The sequence below is a fragment of the Myxine glutinosa genome, chromosome 2, assembly GCF_964187855.1.
Source record: "Myxine glutinosa chromosome 2, kmMyxGlut1.1, whole genome shotgun sequence".
Lineage (NCBI taxonomy): Eukaryota > Metazoa > Chordata > Myxini > Myxiniformes > Myxinidae > Myxine > Myxine glutinosa.
The window spans coordinates 78495734-78511633 of NC_136262.1; the positions used below are offsets into that span (position 1 = coordinate 78495734).

General features: G+C 43.4%; 1 long non-coding RNA gene across 1 annotated transcript in view; it reads right to left on the bottom strand.

Moving 5' to 3' along the window:
- Positions 1-11697: 11697 nt before the first annotated feature.
- The window catches only part of LOC137422606 (uncharacterized), a 36762-nt gene continuing 32559 nt past the window's right edge, over positions 11698-15900 (bottom strand). Inside the window, exon 2 of the long non-coding RNA XR_010983530.1 lies at positions 11698-11903. This is a non-coding gene — a long non-coding RNA (uncharacterized LOC137422606). The remainder of the gene's footprint in view (positions 11904-15900) is intronic.

The following is a 15900-nucleotide window of genomic DNA, read 5'->3' on the forward strand; positions in this document are numbered from 1 at the left end:
ATTCGTCCCCAAATCCCTTCCAGGAAGGAAGCGATGGAACAAAACAATGTCTCACCCACGTCGTGATGCGTCTCACTTCTCAAACGGCTTACAGAGCCTCAGTGTGGAGCTCGTATTCCTCGGTGACTGGCTGTGGATGGTGCGAAGGGATTTCTCATATCCCAACTACTCTAGTGACATAACACTTTTAAACTACCCGGGGTCGTACCCTGCCAATCGGCCTCTTTAAACTATGTGGTTCTAAGAACCCGAATTCCCATTGCCCACACTGTGGTGCCCTCCGAATTTGGGTCTCACCCCACGGATTTTCAATCTGTGCTTTCGCACAATTTCGGGGCTGGGTTGTGTGGCTCCACCAGCAGGTCTACCTACCTGCGCACCTCCGCCACTGAAGCCGCCTCCCGAGCTTGCCTGCTCCTGCGACTACCTAACTGGGGAAGGCCCTCCCTGGCACTTACCCCCTCTATGCCCACCTTGGCATTGGGCAACCCGGGTCCTCTCCTGGGATCCTCGGGCCCCACTCACAACTAACCTAACCGGCTCCCAGAGCCTACCTGCGGCCTCACCTGGCCGACAAACTACCAGTGGCAGAGTGCCCCAATAACCATACTCACTAATTAAGCCACACGCCCAGCCATTCCACAGTCTCATGCCCCCTTCAAAGCACTTCTTGCTACTACCCGCACGACAGGTGTCAATATCCATGCAATTTACCTATGCCCTCTACCTGGCTTTGCACTACACCCCCGGGCTTTTGCGAATGGGTTCCACTTCCCCCATTCAGTCCTTCGCACCATGCATTCCACACCAAGCATTCCACACCTTTACTTTCACACACCATTTATTTGCACACCAAATATCTTGCACACCATTTTTCTCACACCACTACTTTTACACACCATTACACAATTCCTCAAACACACAGCATCATCGATCTACCTAATTTCCCCGACTCTTGTGCTTCCCCGTCGTCCCTTTACACTATGCACTCCCTTTTCTTTATCAACCACCTAAACTCTCTACGTCCCCTCGAAAGCTCAGGTGTCACTACTTAAATCTCAGTCTCTACTGTCTTCTAAATCCCTTTATGTTTATTTAAATTATACAATGGACTACAAAATGTAAATGTTTCATTGATATTTGTTATATTATATCACCTTTATCTATCAATATTGTTGAAATGAAGATCAAATAGCTGTATGTTGAAATATGTTGAAAAAGTCAAAACTTTACATGGGGTGTACTTACTTTTTCACGTGACTGTATATATAAGTTCAAAACACACCTGGTCACAAGTGTGCCGCACTGACCGGGTCCTCAGTCGATGTCCTCAGCATCATCCCGTTTCGGCCCTTCAACCTCTATATGGTCAGCAAAGGTGGGCCAGCAGGGGCACATACACATCCACATGCAGCAACTACACCTGGCTGCGTACATACCCCCACCCCCAGCCAGTGTGACCGCAGACTACAACAACAACAACACCTCCGCATCCAGAATCCACAGCACCAAACAAACATGGTGGAACACTCAAACACCCACCTTTATACCCTTCACTACTCACCAACAAAACACACCAGATCATTCATACACACACATACACACCCATACACACACACACACACACACAACACCAACCAACCAACCACCTACCCTGACACCATACACCACTCAACATACAAAAACACACACTCATGCAAAAATTAATTCATGCAAAAACACACACCCTCACCCACTCACTCATATACACAAAATAAGAAATAATAATAGTAACAAAAAAAAACCCACACACAATCAGCCTACACCATTCAACGTGCATCCATAAACTTCCTCCATATCCAAAATGAGCCTTTCAAGGCAACCTGGGCCACTTGTCACACATCCTCCTTCTTTCTGTCCCACACACTCCCAGACTAGCAAGAAATGCAGAAAAGGAATTGCCAATATACCCTCTACACCCCACCTGAAATGGCTGACACGAAACTCGCCAACCCTTCTCCCGGCACTCTGCCTCCAGCTCACTGTACTTACCTCTCTTCCTCTCGTGCACCTCCTCCATGTTCTCTTCCCAAGGTACCGACAATTCCCCGAAGATGACCTGTCTTGTTGCACCTGACCAAATGACAATGTCAGGCCGCAACCTTGTCACACAGATCTCCTCTGTGAATACCAATTGTGGCTTTAGGTCTGCCACCACCTGCCAATCACAAGTATCTGACAGCCCTCTTGCTTTCCACCTCCTCCTCTTTCCACCTCTTACCACTTGGCCCTCTTTGACAAACCACACCTCTCCCTCATCAGTCTCCTCCACTCTTCTCTCTCTCGACCTCAGCACCTCTTGTTGCACCATCTGCACCACCACCGCCAGCACCTGATCATGTCGCCACCTGTATTGTCCTGCTGCCAATGCTACTGTACATGCACTCAGTGCATGCAGCACCGTTCCCACACCTCCACACAAATAACATCTCTCCTCCTGCAACAACCCCCACAATCTCAAGTTTACTGGTGACGAAAGCACATCATACGTTGCCCGCAACAGGAAATTCAACAATATTGGCTCCATCCTCCAAATCTCTTGCCACTTCAACATCCTCACCCGCACACCTTCTCACTTAGTCCAAGCAACTTGCTGTGCCTGACCGACTGCTTTCACATATCTCCCCGCCTCTTCCTTTCTTCTCACCTCCCTCTCAACCATCTTCCTCCTCTCTTTCACACATGCCATTCCCCATCGCTCATGCTCCATCCACCCCAAGCCATGCTTCCCATGCTGTACCATCCCCAGGACGTCCTCCTGTTGCAACCGCTCCTCCATCTCGTCCACCTCTGCTGTTGCATTCCACAGCCGACTTCCCTTCTTCTCTGGGAGAACATTCTTTACCACTGCATCACTTGAATCCCGCAACATCATGAACTCCCGCACACTCACCACCTTAAACTCCTCGGTTAATGATGTGAAGGGAAACTGGAGTTTTCCAACCTGACCATAAAAGGCAATGTTCGTCAAACAGCGTGGCACTCCCAACCACCTCCTCACAAACCCGCTCACCACAACCTCCATCCTCTCTACATGCCCAATCGCAATATCATACATCATCAATGGCCACAATACTCGTGGCATCAACCCAAACTTCAAACACCATACCTTCAACTTACCTGGAAAACCACATCAATCAATCCTCTTCAAACCTCTCAAAAGCTTGTTTCTGACCTCCTCCACTCTTCCCACATCATTCAACTCCACTGTATACCATCTTTCCAAACTCTTCATAGGGGCCTCTACCAATGATGGAACCACCTCCCCTCCCAGCTCAAACCTGTGCATGTTATCCACCACTTCTCGTCTCACTACCGCACTCCTCGACTTTCTTGCTTTATATCCCATTCATGCCCACCGCATCAATCTGTACTGTATATATATATATATATATATATATATATATATATATATATATATATATACAGTATATGAATTTCCATTAGTTCGACGTTTGAAAAATCACTTTTCAATGTAAATGTTGAAGATAACACTTGGTGGTGCTTTTAAAATACTTGTGTTTAGATATTATCGAACATCCCTATATTTGCTTGACCGATGTGGGTATCTGGTTCCTAGAACGTCGTTAAGACCCTTTTGAGAGAAAGACCGCAGCATGATCCAAGCATGATCAATGATCAAAGGGCCTTTCCTTTTGTCTTATTTTCATGGAAAGCCACAGTAAGTAATACATTTACAGATCGTTTTCATCTTCCAAACCGAACAAAAAGTACAATCAAGATAGAGGATATTTGTTGTCAAAAAAAAGAAAAAAGAAGAGGCACCTCACAGCGATTAAAAATGTGCAGGGTCTTTTAGGGTCATAAGGGAAAGGGTTCAATATTCCAGGAGAAAGGTCATTATTAGAAAGCGTCAGAAGAGAGACAATTCTTAGCCAGTGGGATTACTTTGGAAACTCCATTCTAGAAATGCACAGTAAGCACCTTAAAATAAATAATTCCCCGATGTTTCCAGAAGGGAGACCATCAGTGAACGCTACGGTGCAGCCCTGCAGCATCTCTCCACTGGAAGCCTTACAATCACGGTGGTGGGGTAAGCTTCCAACGCAATCATCCGCATCCGTAGACATCCAAGGCAAACAGTGCTTGTAGTCTCCCACGTATTACAATAACACTGTCCTCTTATCTCCATTGTTAGTTTTTGAAAGGGTTTTGGGGCCAAGTACGTCAAGAAAAAGCATTCATGCCTGGCTTGGCCTGGAACCCCAGGGAGCATTATGTTGGCCATCAGTTTTTTCGGACTTGCGTGTCGATTGCTAGGCCATCCTGATGAGGGCCTCTTCCTGTACCTCGCCTCGTGGTGACGGAGTCACCCCCTGGGTATTCCGTGAGGACTCTTTTGACGGTGATCTCTTGGCCTTTAAAACGTACAGAGCACCCGTGGTTTCTCTGCCTCTCTGAGGACGAGATCCATCCAAAGTGTGTTTGCTTAGCTTCCTGTAGATTGTGACGCGGACGTGTGTTGTGGGGCCCTTGTCCAAACACCATAGGTGAAAGCGTCTGAACTCGGCCAGCGACAAAGCTGATCGGAAAATCAATGCGGTTCCAAAATATTGAAATACATATGTACCAGATCTCATAGATAGATACACAAGCTCTCGGTTCCAGTTGTCATAAACACATGTTCGAGTCAGGCAGCACAAGCTGCAGTCAAGATGGATTGATAGTTTCATTTAATGAGGCCACAAAGTGCCAATGCTCCGGCAAGTGTCAAAAAGTTGTCAAACCGATTCCAAAACCGCACGTTTGTGGGTGCACATTACATGAACAATTGCGGTTTTTCACCTTTGGAGCTTTCCTGGGCACTAAGGAGTTTTGTTTTTTTTAAAGATGGAGCTTTCCTGGGCCAATGTCCAGACTCTGGGCATGTGATTAGGACGAACCTGGCACAAACCCTAAGTCAAACAGAACCAGACGACACTAACTGGGCATGAACAGACATGGAACAACTCTTCCCCACCCAGGGACCACCAAACGATCGACGTATGAAGTGAGAAAATGATATCTACGTCGAGGAATGCGGATCGTAGTGAAAGGTATTGATTGCAAACAAAATGCCTGCCAGTTATAATAAAAGTCTTCCGTGCTAGTGTATCAATCTTATCAATAGTGGGGCTGTTAAAGAAAATACCGAGTGGCAGCAATTGATTGGACAGAATTAATTTGTGTCTTGGTGGATTATTATAACATTGATCAAATTGGATAGCCTTGGTGCTGGGATTGCTTCCAATTAGCCACTGAGTTCCTGAGAAACACTTGACTGTAAGGTACCACTGTGATGGGCCAGGCAGCCTTCATGATTTTCTATTTCCTTGAGTTAGGCTTGTTTCCAACAAGCCTTACAAATAAAATAGAGATTCCAGGGAACCTGAACTCAACTGGTCTATATCAATATGGTTAGAATATGCATAATAGAACCACAAACTATATAGTTTATATGTGCTAAAGAGGTACAGTAACGTTGAAGGTATCTCATGTTTATACAGGAAACTAGAAAAATCCTTCTTTTTTTCAGTTTCAGCCTTCTAGCTACATTAGGAAGTACCAGATTGACAAAAATTGATTTTTCAATATGGCCACCCTGCCGCGCCCATTTTTGGGCGTGCAACGCCCAAATGCAATCCCAAACTAGTTTATGTCTTAAATATGCTGCACAACAGGTTTCATCCAATTTGATCAATATTTGTGACTTTTAGAGCGTAGACGTCGAATTGTTTACAGACGACAGACAGACAGACAGACGACAGACGGACGACGGACGACGGACATTGGGTGTCGACAAAAACTCAGCTGGACATAGTCCAGTTGAGTTAAAAATAAGCCAAATAAATAAAAAGCCAAAAAAAGAAGAAGCATGCGGCATGGAGACAGCTAATTGATCCCTCTCTCTCCCCATCTTGTCTCCCGCTCCCTTTATTGTATGTTTTGTGTGTCCGTTTTTTTTGTTTTGTGATTGATGTTAGCTTTTCCACGAGCCTCGATCTTGTATACAAAAAAAAAAGCATGCGGCATGGAGACAGCCAATTGATATCCCATGAGCGACCCAGAGATCCTCCACATTTAGGATAGTTTACCCCTACCCATACCCCTGAAAGAAAGAGAGAGAGAGCGAGAGAAGACAAGAAGGAAAGGGATCGGTTCATGGGGACCAATCAGCACTGACTGTGATCACACTGCCCTGACGAATCTGGGCAGCAGGAAATAATGGGGAAGATTTGGCCCCCGACTTGCGTTGGGTGGTACAACCACCACGAAGAGGCGTCCCTAATAGTGTTCTTGAATTAGGTTTTATTATCACTTAATCAAAACGGATGTGATGGGCCGAAGATTAACACCATGAGAAAATTAGCATCAGGTGCTTATGCTGAGCAGGATGCTCCATGTATGTGAAGAGGAATTCATATAAGATTGTAGTCACCGCATAACTTGAGAGGAGAATGGGCATTAATTGGGGTCTTTGAGAAGTACCCCGAATTTTTAGTGACCGAAAAAAACATTGCTTTAGAGCACATTTTTGGGCACTTTCATGATCCTCCATTCTGAGTCTAGTGGATCGTGGGTACGACTGCGTGGACGAACAAGATCAAAGGCAGACCACATGCATCCCAGGACAGGATGAAATTGAAAAGGCTCTTAAGGGTTACTTGGTTGTTGTGACGAAGGGTTAATGCCCGAAATGTCACCGTCTCCTCGCTTCCAAAATCGCCTAGCATACCTCGATCAATGTCCTGTTGATTTCATCCATTGTTCTACCTGTCCACCTACGTAGATCGACACAACCATTGACCAGCAAGACCAATTATTAATCTACCTTAAGGGTTACCCTCTTCTCACCGTTATTCTTCTGTGACGCAATCATGAATGCATTTCCACCATCAACCTTTATCATTACGCCTCAAAAGATGGGACACTTCAAAACGATAATAAGCATAAAGCAAAAGTGAAAATGCCCACAAGACACACTTGGTTGGTTTTGGGCGAAACATAAAACGATACAATAAAACACATGGTCAACTGTCCACAAACCATTGTTATGATGAAGAGACAGATTTTATCTTGTGATGAGAGGCTTCTTCTATGTTTGTTGAAATTTGAAAGTTTATGGCGTGAAACCAGAAATACAAATGCTGATGCCAAATGATTTAGCAAAACCAACTTTCCTAGTCTGTTCGGTCCCATCCTTCCCTCCAGGGCTTCATGACAGCTGTTCACCACTAACTCAGGTCATCCCCCATCCACACCCATGATATATTCTACCCCAAGTGACCCCATTCGCAAGCACTCCCCTTTTCCATGTTATTGTGATTCCCTTGCCGTTTCAGCTTTTGTGCAGCTTGTTCACCCCCATGTGTCCTTCTTTGCCTCCCCTTTTATCTCGTCCTTGATCTCTCCCACTAATATTTTGGTGTTGGTGTTTTCCCCCATTTCCATTTTCTTCCATTCCATTCAGCTCTAGCTCTTCCACGAGCCTCGACCATATGTACAAAAAAAATCGCCAGCAGAAAGGGCAAAGGTGGACTGATTGAATGTTGAACATGAAACACCATGCATATGGCAGCTCTTATGTAAAGAGATTAGGAGTAAATAGCTTTCGGCCTTTAAAATTGCTGAAAACTCGGTGTCAAAAGTGCAGCGTAGAAAATCCATTGCGGGACTGGATCCAATGTTTAGGCCATTAAGCACCCACCCCATCCACCCCATAGACCCTCTTGCTACAAGGGTAGCCATGACTTCAGCATGTATGCTCGGTTTTGAAACCAGCACTGTAAACAATCAGTAGGGAAACTCATTCGACCTTTAAAGCGAGGATAAAATACAAATACAATGGGAAAACGTATTTTTACAGCGAAATGGTCGACTTTTGTTTTCCTTGTGATAATATAAAATGCCCACTGCCTCAAACCTTCAGTGACCGAAAAGTTCCATTGTCTCTGTCTTGATTGTGCTGCATGGGAAACATTCACAATGTGGATTATGGAGGTAGCTGCTTTCCCACATCACTTTCCAGCAATAAAGTTCGCATCTCTACTGGCTCTGAAATCCGACGACACAGTGACGCTCTTAGTCGGATCATAACAGGGTAAATTCGAAAGCATCTGAAAATGCAAAGCCCGGCCACGCCCATTTCTATTCAGGCGTCTTCTTCTTCCATATGCGAAATCTGATGAAAACAGTTTAAAAAGAAATACAAAATGAACATTGATGATTTTATGCAGCCTTGAACTTTGAGCTTATATCTAAAAAAAACAGCTTCTAGCTTTTGATTAGTGAACTGATTATATGTTACCCAATATGCTAATTCTTAAAATTTCAGTTAAATCTTGTGGAAATTGGCGATTTTATGCAACCCTGACCTTTGACCTTTTGATTTAAAAAAAACAATAAGCTTGTAGCATTTGATTGGTGAACCAATTCAGTGACCCAATATGCAAATTCTTAAAATTTCTGGTCATTCGGATGAAAAGTGACGATTTTATGTGATGGTGACCTTTGACCTTTTGACCAAATTATGAATTTGCCTTAACCATATTCTTATAATAAAGCTTTGTTGAAAATTTGATGCCATAACCTAAATGGTAAATTGAAATTTCAGGTCAATTGGATGAATATTGATGATTTTAGGTGACATTGACCTTTAACCTTTTGCCAAAATTATTAATTTATCTTCTCCATGTTATCATAATAAAGCTTTGGTGAAAATTTGATGACAATAGCTCAAATGGTTAAAAAGTTATGCCTCGGACACACACACACACACACACACACACACACACACACACACACACACACACACACACACACACACACACACCAGTGATTACAAACCCCCATACATCTACGCTGTGCGGGGCGTGGGTTAACAAGATTGACTTCATCAATCATCCCAACATCAGCTGAAGCAAGCTCTTCTTTCTGCCCGATGCTCCCGCTCCCGAAGAGAATAAAGCGCTTTGTGCTTTTACCCGGACATTTGATACCGTTATCTGCTCGGAAATCGACAAGAGTACTAACATGATCCCATTGAAGGTGTATTTAAAACATTCTGCTTTTTGGACTGGCACCGCTGGCAAATTCTGAATTCCCTGCAAGGGTTGTGCGCATCTCATATAAACTTGGCATCAGCAACATTCGGCACAGGTGTTAGTCCTTTTCTATTTATAGTTTCCAGCCAGTGTGATACGTTTTCCCAGGTGTTACATGAGTTTCCTCATTCCGTTGGACGAGATACCATGGTTTTTCGATCCGAAAACTATTTATAGAGGGGAAAACTTTTTGACCCCGTCCCTTATCAAATCAGAGTTGCCAACATAAAATATAGCACAATGCACATTATCTCTTAAACCTTGCTTATGCAGCCGGTGAGTTTTTTTAAAAGAGAAAATAATTACTTTCGTCAAGTGACTGTCTCAACGTAATACGCGACATTCAAAATGACATAATCCGCCCCAGAATGCTCAGCGAGCATGCGCACAAACCCCAAGCATTGGGGCAGCCGGACGTATATTGAGCATGCCAGGTGAGGATGGTGGTTTGTATGCAATCTGTAGCTGCTGGCTGCATCATTCTCTGATGGCGCTGATGCAATGGCCTCCATTACCAGTAAGCTGGTACTCATTATGCCGACCTCAGAAGGATGACAGACTGAGTCATCCCACCTGGTGTTAATTCCACGACACAACAGGGGCTCAGGCTCAGGACCCTAATATCTCAAGTGAGCCACCTTACCCGTTAAGCCAACACCAGGTTTCCAGGTAAGGATGGTGACCTAATATGGCTCACAAAACTTCTAAAAGAATCCAAAAATACTTGGAAATGTACCTGCGAAAACGGTGTGAGCTGCTACACGACAAGAGTTGGAGGTCTTTATGAACTCATGCAAAAAGCTGATAGCTTGCAGCTCCCGGTTATGCAAACTCCCAATGACGTGGACCAGTGCAAGGCCCGAAGGTTCGTAGACAGTCACGTTCTACCCAAACCTTCGACCATCACTGCCGGTGAGTGAACTTTGAACCTTGTGTGAACATGGCATGCTTGGTCTTCGGGGTCTTTTGGATATTTTAGGTATTCAGGGTATTTTGGGTATTCAGGGTATTTTGGGTCTTCTGGGTATTTTGGGTCCTCTGGGTCTTTTGGGTAAGGGCATTCAGGGTCTTTAAGGGTATTTTGAGTCTTTATCGGTCTTGGTAGTGTTGAGGGTCTTCAAATGTCTAAGGGGTCCCAGCAGTGTAAAGGGTCGAAAGGTATATTCCGACAGTGCGTAATTAATACACATATGTAATTAATAGACAGGTTGTAACCGACATTGAACTATTACGTAATTAATAGATATATAGATTATAGTCACATGACCTTTCTGCCTCACGGCTTCACGGACCGTGTTTTTTGGTTTTATATAAATTTGAAGAAGAAGACTTTTGGTCACAAATATAGATACATACCTACATAACCATATACATTAGCTCCATTATAATAAGATATTATAAGATATGGAGAACACAAGTTAATAAAATGTTTTAAAAAATCTATTACTGCCGTTTTCGTCAAGTACAGTTGGAGTTTAAATGTGTGGTATTGCTGGCTTTGAATCACCCTCAGGGCGTGGCCTTTCCATCTCCCCAATTTGGTGATCATCAGATTTTGGGGTGATGGTTATTTTTTTTTTGATATTCAGGCATTCAAAGTCACCTCGTTCTTGGGGCTTGTTTGAACACCTACCAAGTTATGATATTCCTTGAATTGTTTAGGAGTTCAGAAAAAACACATTGCTGCGAAAAAATCATTCGAATGAACCTTGTAACATAATAGACTTATAAATGTAATGAATAGCAGAAAGACTCGACCCTACCACCTTACTCCTTCACGAATACACAGTAATGTTAGCATGTGGACCTGGTATGATTCCACCACAAAATGACAATAATGTTCATCCCATGAGCCTATTAGAGTATTAGTCCAATAATAATAAATTGTATAAAAGTATTCCAATTCTTAAATTGAGTAAATTCTATAAAACTCACAGGTCTTCAACGACTGATGCACCACCAGACAGGGAGGAGATGAGAGGTGTTTGCATCCACCAATTAATTTGGGTGCAAATTGGTGTTTCACACTACCCGACCATGGCGAATCAGGCTGCCAGAGTGGCTGAGCAAACCTTTAGAGGCGATTCACTTTTGATGATGCTGTAATTGCACAAACCCAATTTACCCATCTATGGCCTTGTATGCCAATTATTTACACGCTGTGGAGTACCCATTCCCTGATGACCACACAGTAGTCATTAACAGGGAATTTATAACAGAAACATGGAGGGAAAGAAGAGGAAGAACTCACGGCAAAAAACAGACTGTGTCAAATGAAACTAAAAATAAATATCCAACGTACCCTCGGAACAATTACAGAACTTGAATATTAATTTTACTCATTATTTTCCTGCGAATGTCCTGCAAGCAGGCATCGCGCACCAGGGAGGGTGACATAAATCCTAGAGTGCTGCACTGCACCACCAGTCCTAGGCGGGACCACTGAAGAGCGATGCAGCACCAAGGATGGGAAGCCAGCACCAGAAGCTGCGAAGCACACAAAGCACCCCAGTGTCCAGCGCACGCACTCTTTTAAGACACTCACTCAGCGCAGTTCGCGTTTGGAGTTTTTATTACTTCTGGCGGGGCGGGCCCTGAACCCAGTGGTGCCCATTGATTGGGCACCGCGGACATCCTGCCGGGCTCGCTGGCTAGCAGGAGGGGCCGGTGATTTTCCGTTCATGCCTCAGCTGTGCTCCCAAAGCGTGAAGGAATCCCTTATCTGATCACTGGTGTGACCTTTCTCACAGTTGGCCCATGCTGTGGTGGAGTGGAAAAATACAAATAGATTTACACGGGGACATTGCAGTGTGGGGGATGGGGACTATAGGGTCTTATTAATAGACATTTGGGCAGAAAGACAGGAGCTCACTAAACATTACTCAACACTATCTTGTTAATCACAGTAATTACATCACACTTATGCTACACACGCGATGAAATAACTAGTCTGATTTATTCCCCATTTACTCCTTCCTAAGACCAGATCCACAACAACTTTATAGATGTTTAAGAGCATTTTATATTTTAAACATGGAAAGAGATTTTTTTAAATTACCATGGTTTATTACCTCCACCAATGGTGGATGGAGGTTATGTTTTCACCGCTGTCTGTTTGTCTGTCCGTTTGCCTGTGAACAAAATATCTCAAAAAGTTGTGGACGGATTCGGACGACATTTGGCAGAGATGTAGCGTATGTGACAACGACGAAATGATTAGATTTTGGTGAAGATCCGGATTCGGATCCGGCTACGAGAATTTTTAAATGATTCTTCACCATTTGGAGATCGGGCCAAAAGCGATACATTGCAGGATATCTCAAAATGTTGTGGATGGATTTGGACGAAACTTGGTGGACCGGTTGGGTGTCTGACAAGGACTATTTGATTCTATTTTGGTGAAGATCTGAATATGGATTCGGGTATGAGGATTATTTAATTTTTTAAGTGATTCTTCACCATTGGGAGATCGGGCCAAAAACGATACATAGCAGGATATCTCAAAAAGTTATAGATGGATTTGGACGAAACTTGTTGGACAGCTTGTGTGTGTGACAAGGAAGAATAGATTCAATTTCGGTGAAGATCCGGGTCTGGATCCAGCTAGTACAATTTTTAAGTGATTCTTCACCATTAAGTGATGTGGCCAACCAGGCGGAGGTATGCTCTCTAGTGAGTGCCGTTCTAGTTTTCTGTAGTTTTGTAAAATAAAAAAAAAAAAAAAAAATGGTCCCGTATACGGAATGGTCCCGTATACGGTCACGGAACGTGTTATCCACATGTTCACGTGCCGGAAATAGTGGATGTTAAAGATCCCCCCCGGTGTCCTTCACAAAGAGTAGGTGAGCTATCGCTGACACCATGAACAAATTACACATTCCTGTTCTTACCTATAAGGACACGACATCAGTGGCTGTAAATGATGCTACTCACAGCCATGTGCTGCATATGGAAGCAGAAAAAGAAGGACCAATGAAATTTAATTAATTCTTTTTTTATGTTGGAGGCTCCAGGCACGACCTGTATAAGCCCTCATCGAGGCCAGGTCTTAAATAAAAGAGAAGAAAAGTGTATGATGAAAAGTGTATGGTGTTCGTTTGGGAGAAAGAGATTAAAGCTAGCCCGGTAGCTGTAGTTTTAGTGAGACATAAAGTAAGACAAGCAATTCTGACACGGAGAGGGTAAGATGGTTCCGGGCACCACTTTAACGCTCCCAGGTCAGGATGGTGATGCCACCCTGAGCGGTTGCTGTCGACAACCTACCACCTGGTAAAACCTACTACCTGATAATTAAGGTTATCTTCAAAGTTTTGTGTTATCATTACTTTCACAGTTAGCCATCTGATACCCATCATCTGTCCATCTCATACCCATCAGCTAATAATGCTTGGAAACCCAGGTTCAGACTCTGTGAATTACATTGATTTGTCCATAGTAATAACCTCCTTTTAATATTTATATAAAAACAAGAACAGCACTCTTCGACATCGCGACCCACATTATTACATCATTATACGTACTTGCACCAAGTTTGATTTAAATCCCTTTAGCTGCTCTCAAATATCACATTTTTACCTGTCATGACCTCTGACCTTTGACGCTGAAATATTATCAGGTCATCTTTGCATCAAAATATATACTTATACCAAGTTTGGTCAAAATCTCATCACTGGTTCCCAAGTTACCACAGTGACATAATTTTTACCTAATGGAACCTCTGACCTTTGACCTTTTGACCCCATAATCTAATCAATTTATCTTTACATAATTATGCATACTTTTACCAAGTTTCACTTAGATCCCTTCCGCCATTCTTAAGTTATCGTGTTAACAAAAACTTATTACAGACTCTGACCTTTGACCTATTGCACCCGAAATCGAATCAGTTTATCGTTGCATCATAATATATATTTACATAAAGTTTGGTCAAAATCCTATCACTAGTTCACAAGTTAGCTCTGTAACATAATTTTTGCCTAAAATGACCTCTGACCTTTGACCTGTTGGCCCTATAATGTAATTTGTTTATCTTTACATGATGATACATACTTGACCAAGTTTGAGTTAGATCCTTTTAGTCGTTCTTAAGTTATTGCGATAACAAAAACTTATTACAGGCTCTGACATTTGACCTTTGACCTATAGCACCCGAAATCGAATCAGTTCATCGTTGCACCACAGTATATGTATACTAGTGGGGTCACTCGTGGGAATCCCACGGCCATGGACGTGTGTGACATTTGGACATCTTGAGTTTGATGCTGCACATTCAGTTTTACAAAATGGTTACTGGCAATTTATCAGATCCACAAATGATGTAATCTACACAATGTATTTACATCTGATAACATGTGAATGCATGTGCGTGCACATGGGAAATACAGTTTAAAATGTGTGATTACATCTCATGTAAAATGTGACTTCAAGAGCTCAAATCCTCTCCCTCCCACATCACGCACACTGCACCAGGGAGTGGATAACCCACAGGGGAGTGGGTCACACACACACACACGGGGAGGGTGTCACACAAACACACGGGGGACTGGGTCACACACACACCTGGGGGAGTGGGTCACACACACACACACACAAACACACACACACACACACACACACACACACATCTCGTTTTTTCAGTTCTGTTCCTCACAATTCTGTCTCTCTCTTATTCACAGACACACACACACACACACACACACACACACACACACACACACACACACACACACACATATACACACATATACACACACATATACACATACAGACACACACATATATACACATACACATTTTTTGTATACTGAATCGAGGCTCGTGAAAGATCTAAAACACACACATAGCATACATACACACACACACACACACACACACACACACACACACACACACACACACACACACACACACACACACACATACACACACACACACACGTACTCACGCATGTACACATATACATATACACACACACACACACACCTTGTTTTTTTATTTTTGTTTCTCACAATTCTATCTCTTAGGATTTTCAAATCTTATGTCCAACGATGCTCCGATTCTTATGTCCGATTACACACACACACACACACACACACACACACACACACACACACACACACACACACACACACACACACACACACAACACATCTATATCTATATATATAAAGTAGAGTTGGCCTCTGTGTCTGTATCCTGATCTATCTACGATCTCTAAGATCTCGAGAACCCGTGGACGGATTTGCGAGCGGAAAGTACTGTTCGACTCGGGATGGTCCCAGGAATGTCACGGAGACATAAACATTTAAAAAATTTCGGGTTTTAAAATTAGCGTATTATTAGCACTAGCAGAAGAGAGAGGGATTCGAAGGGAAGGAGCGCAGCGCTTCTAGCGCTTCTGACTACAGCACACCTTAAAATTAAAAAAACTTCGGGTTTTAAAATTAGTGTGTTACGCGTAATTAGCGCTAGCAGAAGAGGGAGGGAATCTAAGGGAGGGAGCGCAGTGCTCCCTCCAGCGCTTCTGTTAGCGTAATTAGCGTATTTCGGAACGTTAATTTTTCAACTTCATTATTCGGAATCAGTACGTCCGAGAGAACCTTCGTAACGTTAATTTTTCAACTTCATCCGATTGACATGGGACCAACGGCATGTGACAAAGAGTGAAACATACAGGCTACATTTATTTGACGACAATGAGTTCCGACTTCCGACCTCGGTGGGATGACAGGCTGAGTCAACCCCCCTGGTGTGAAGG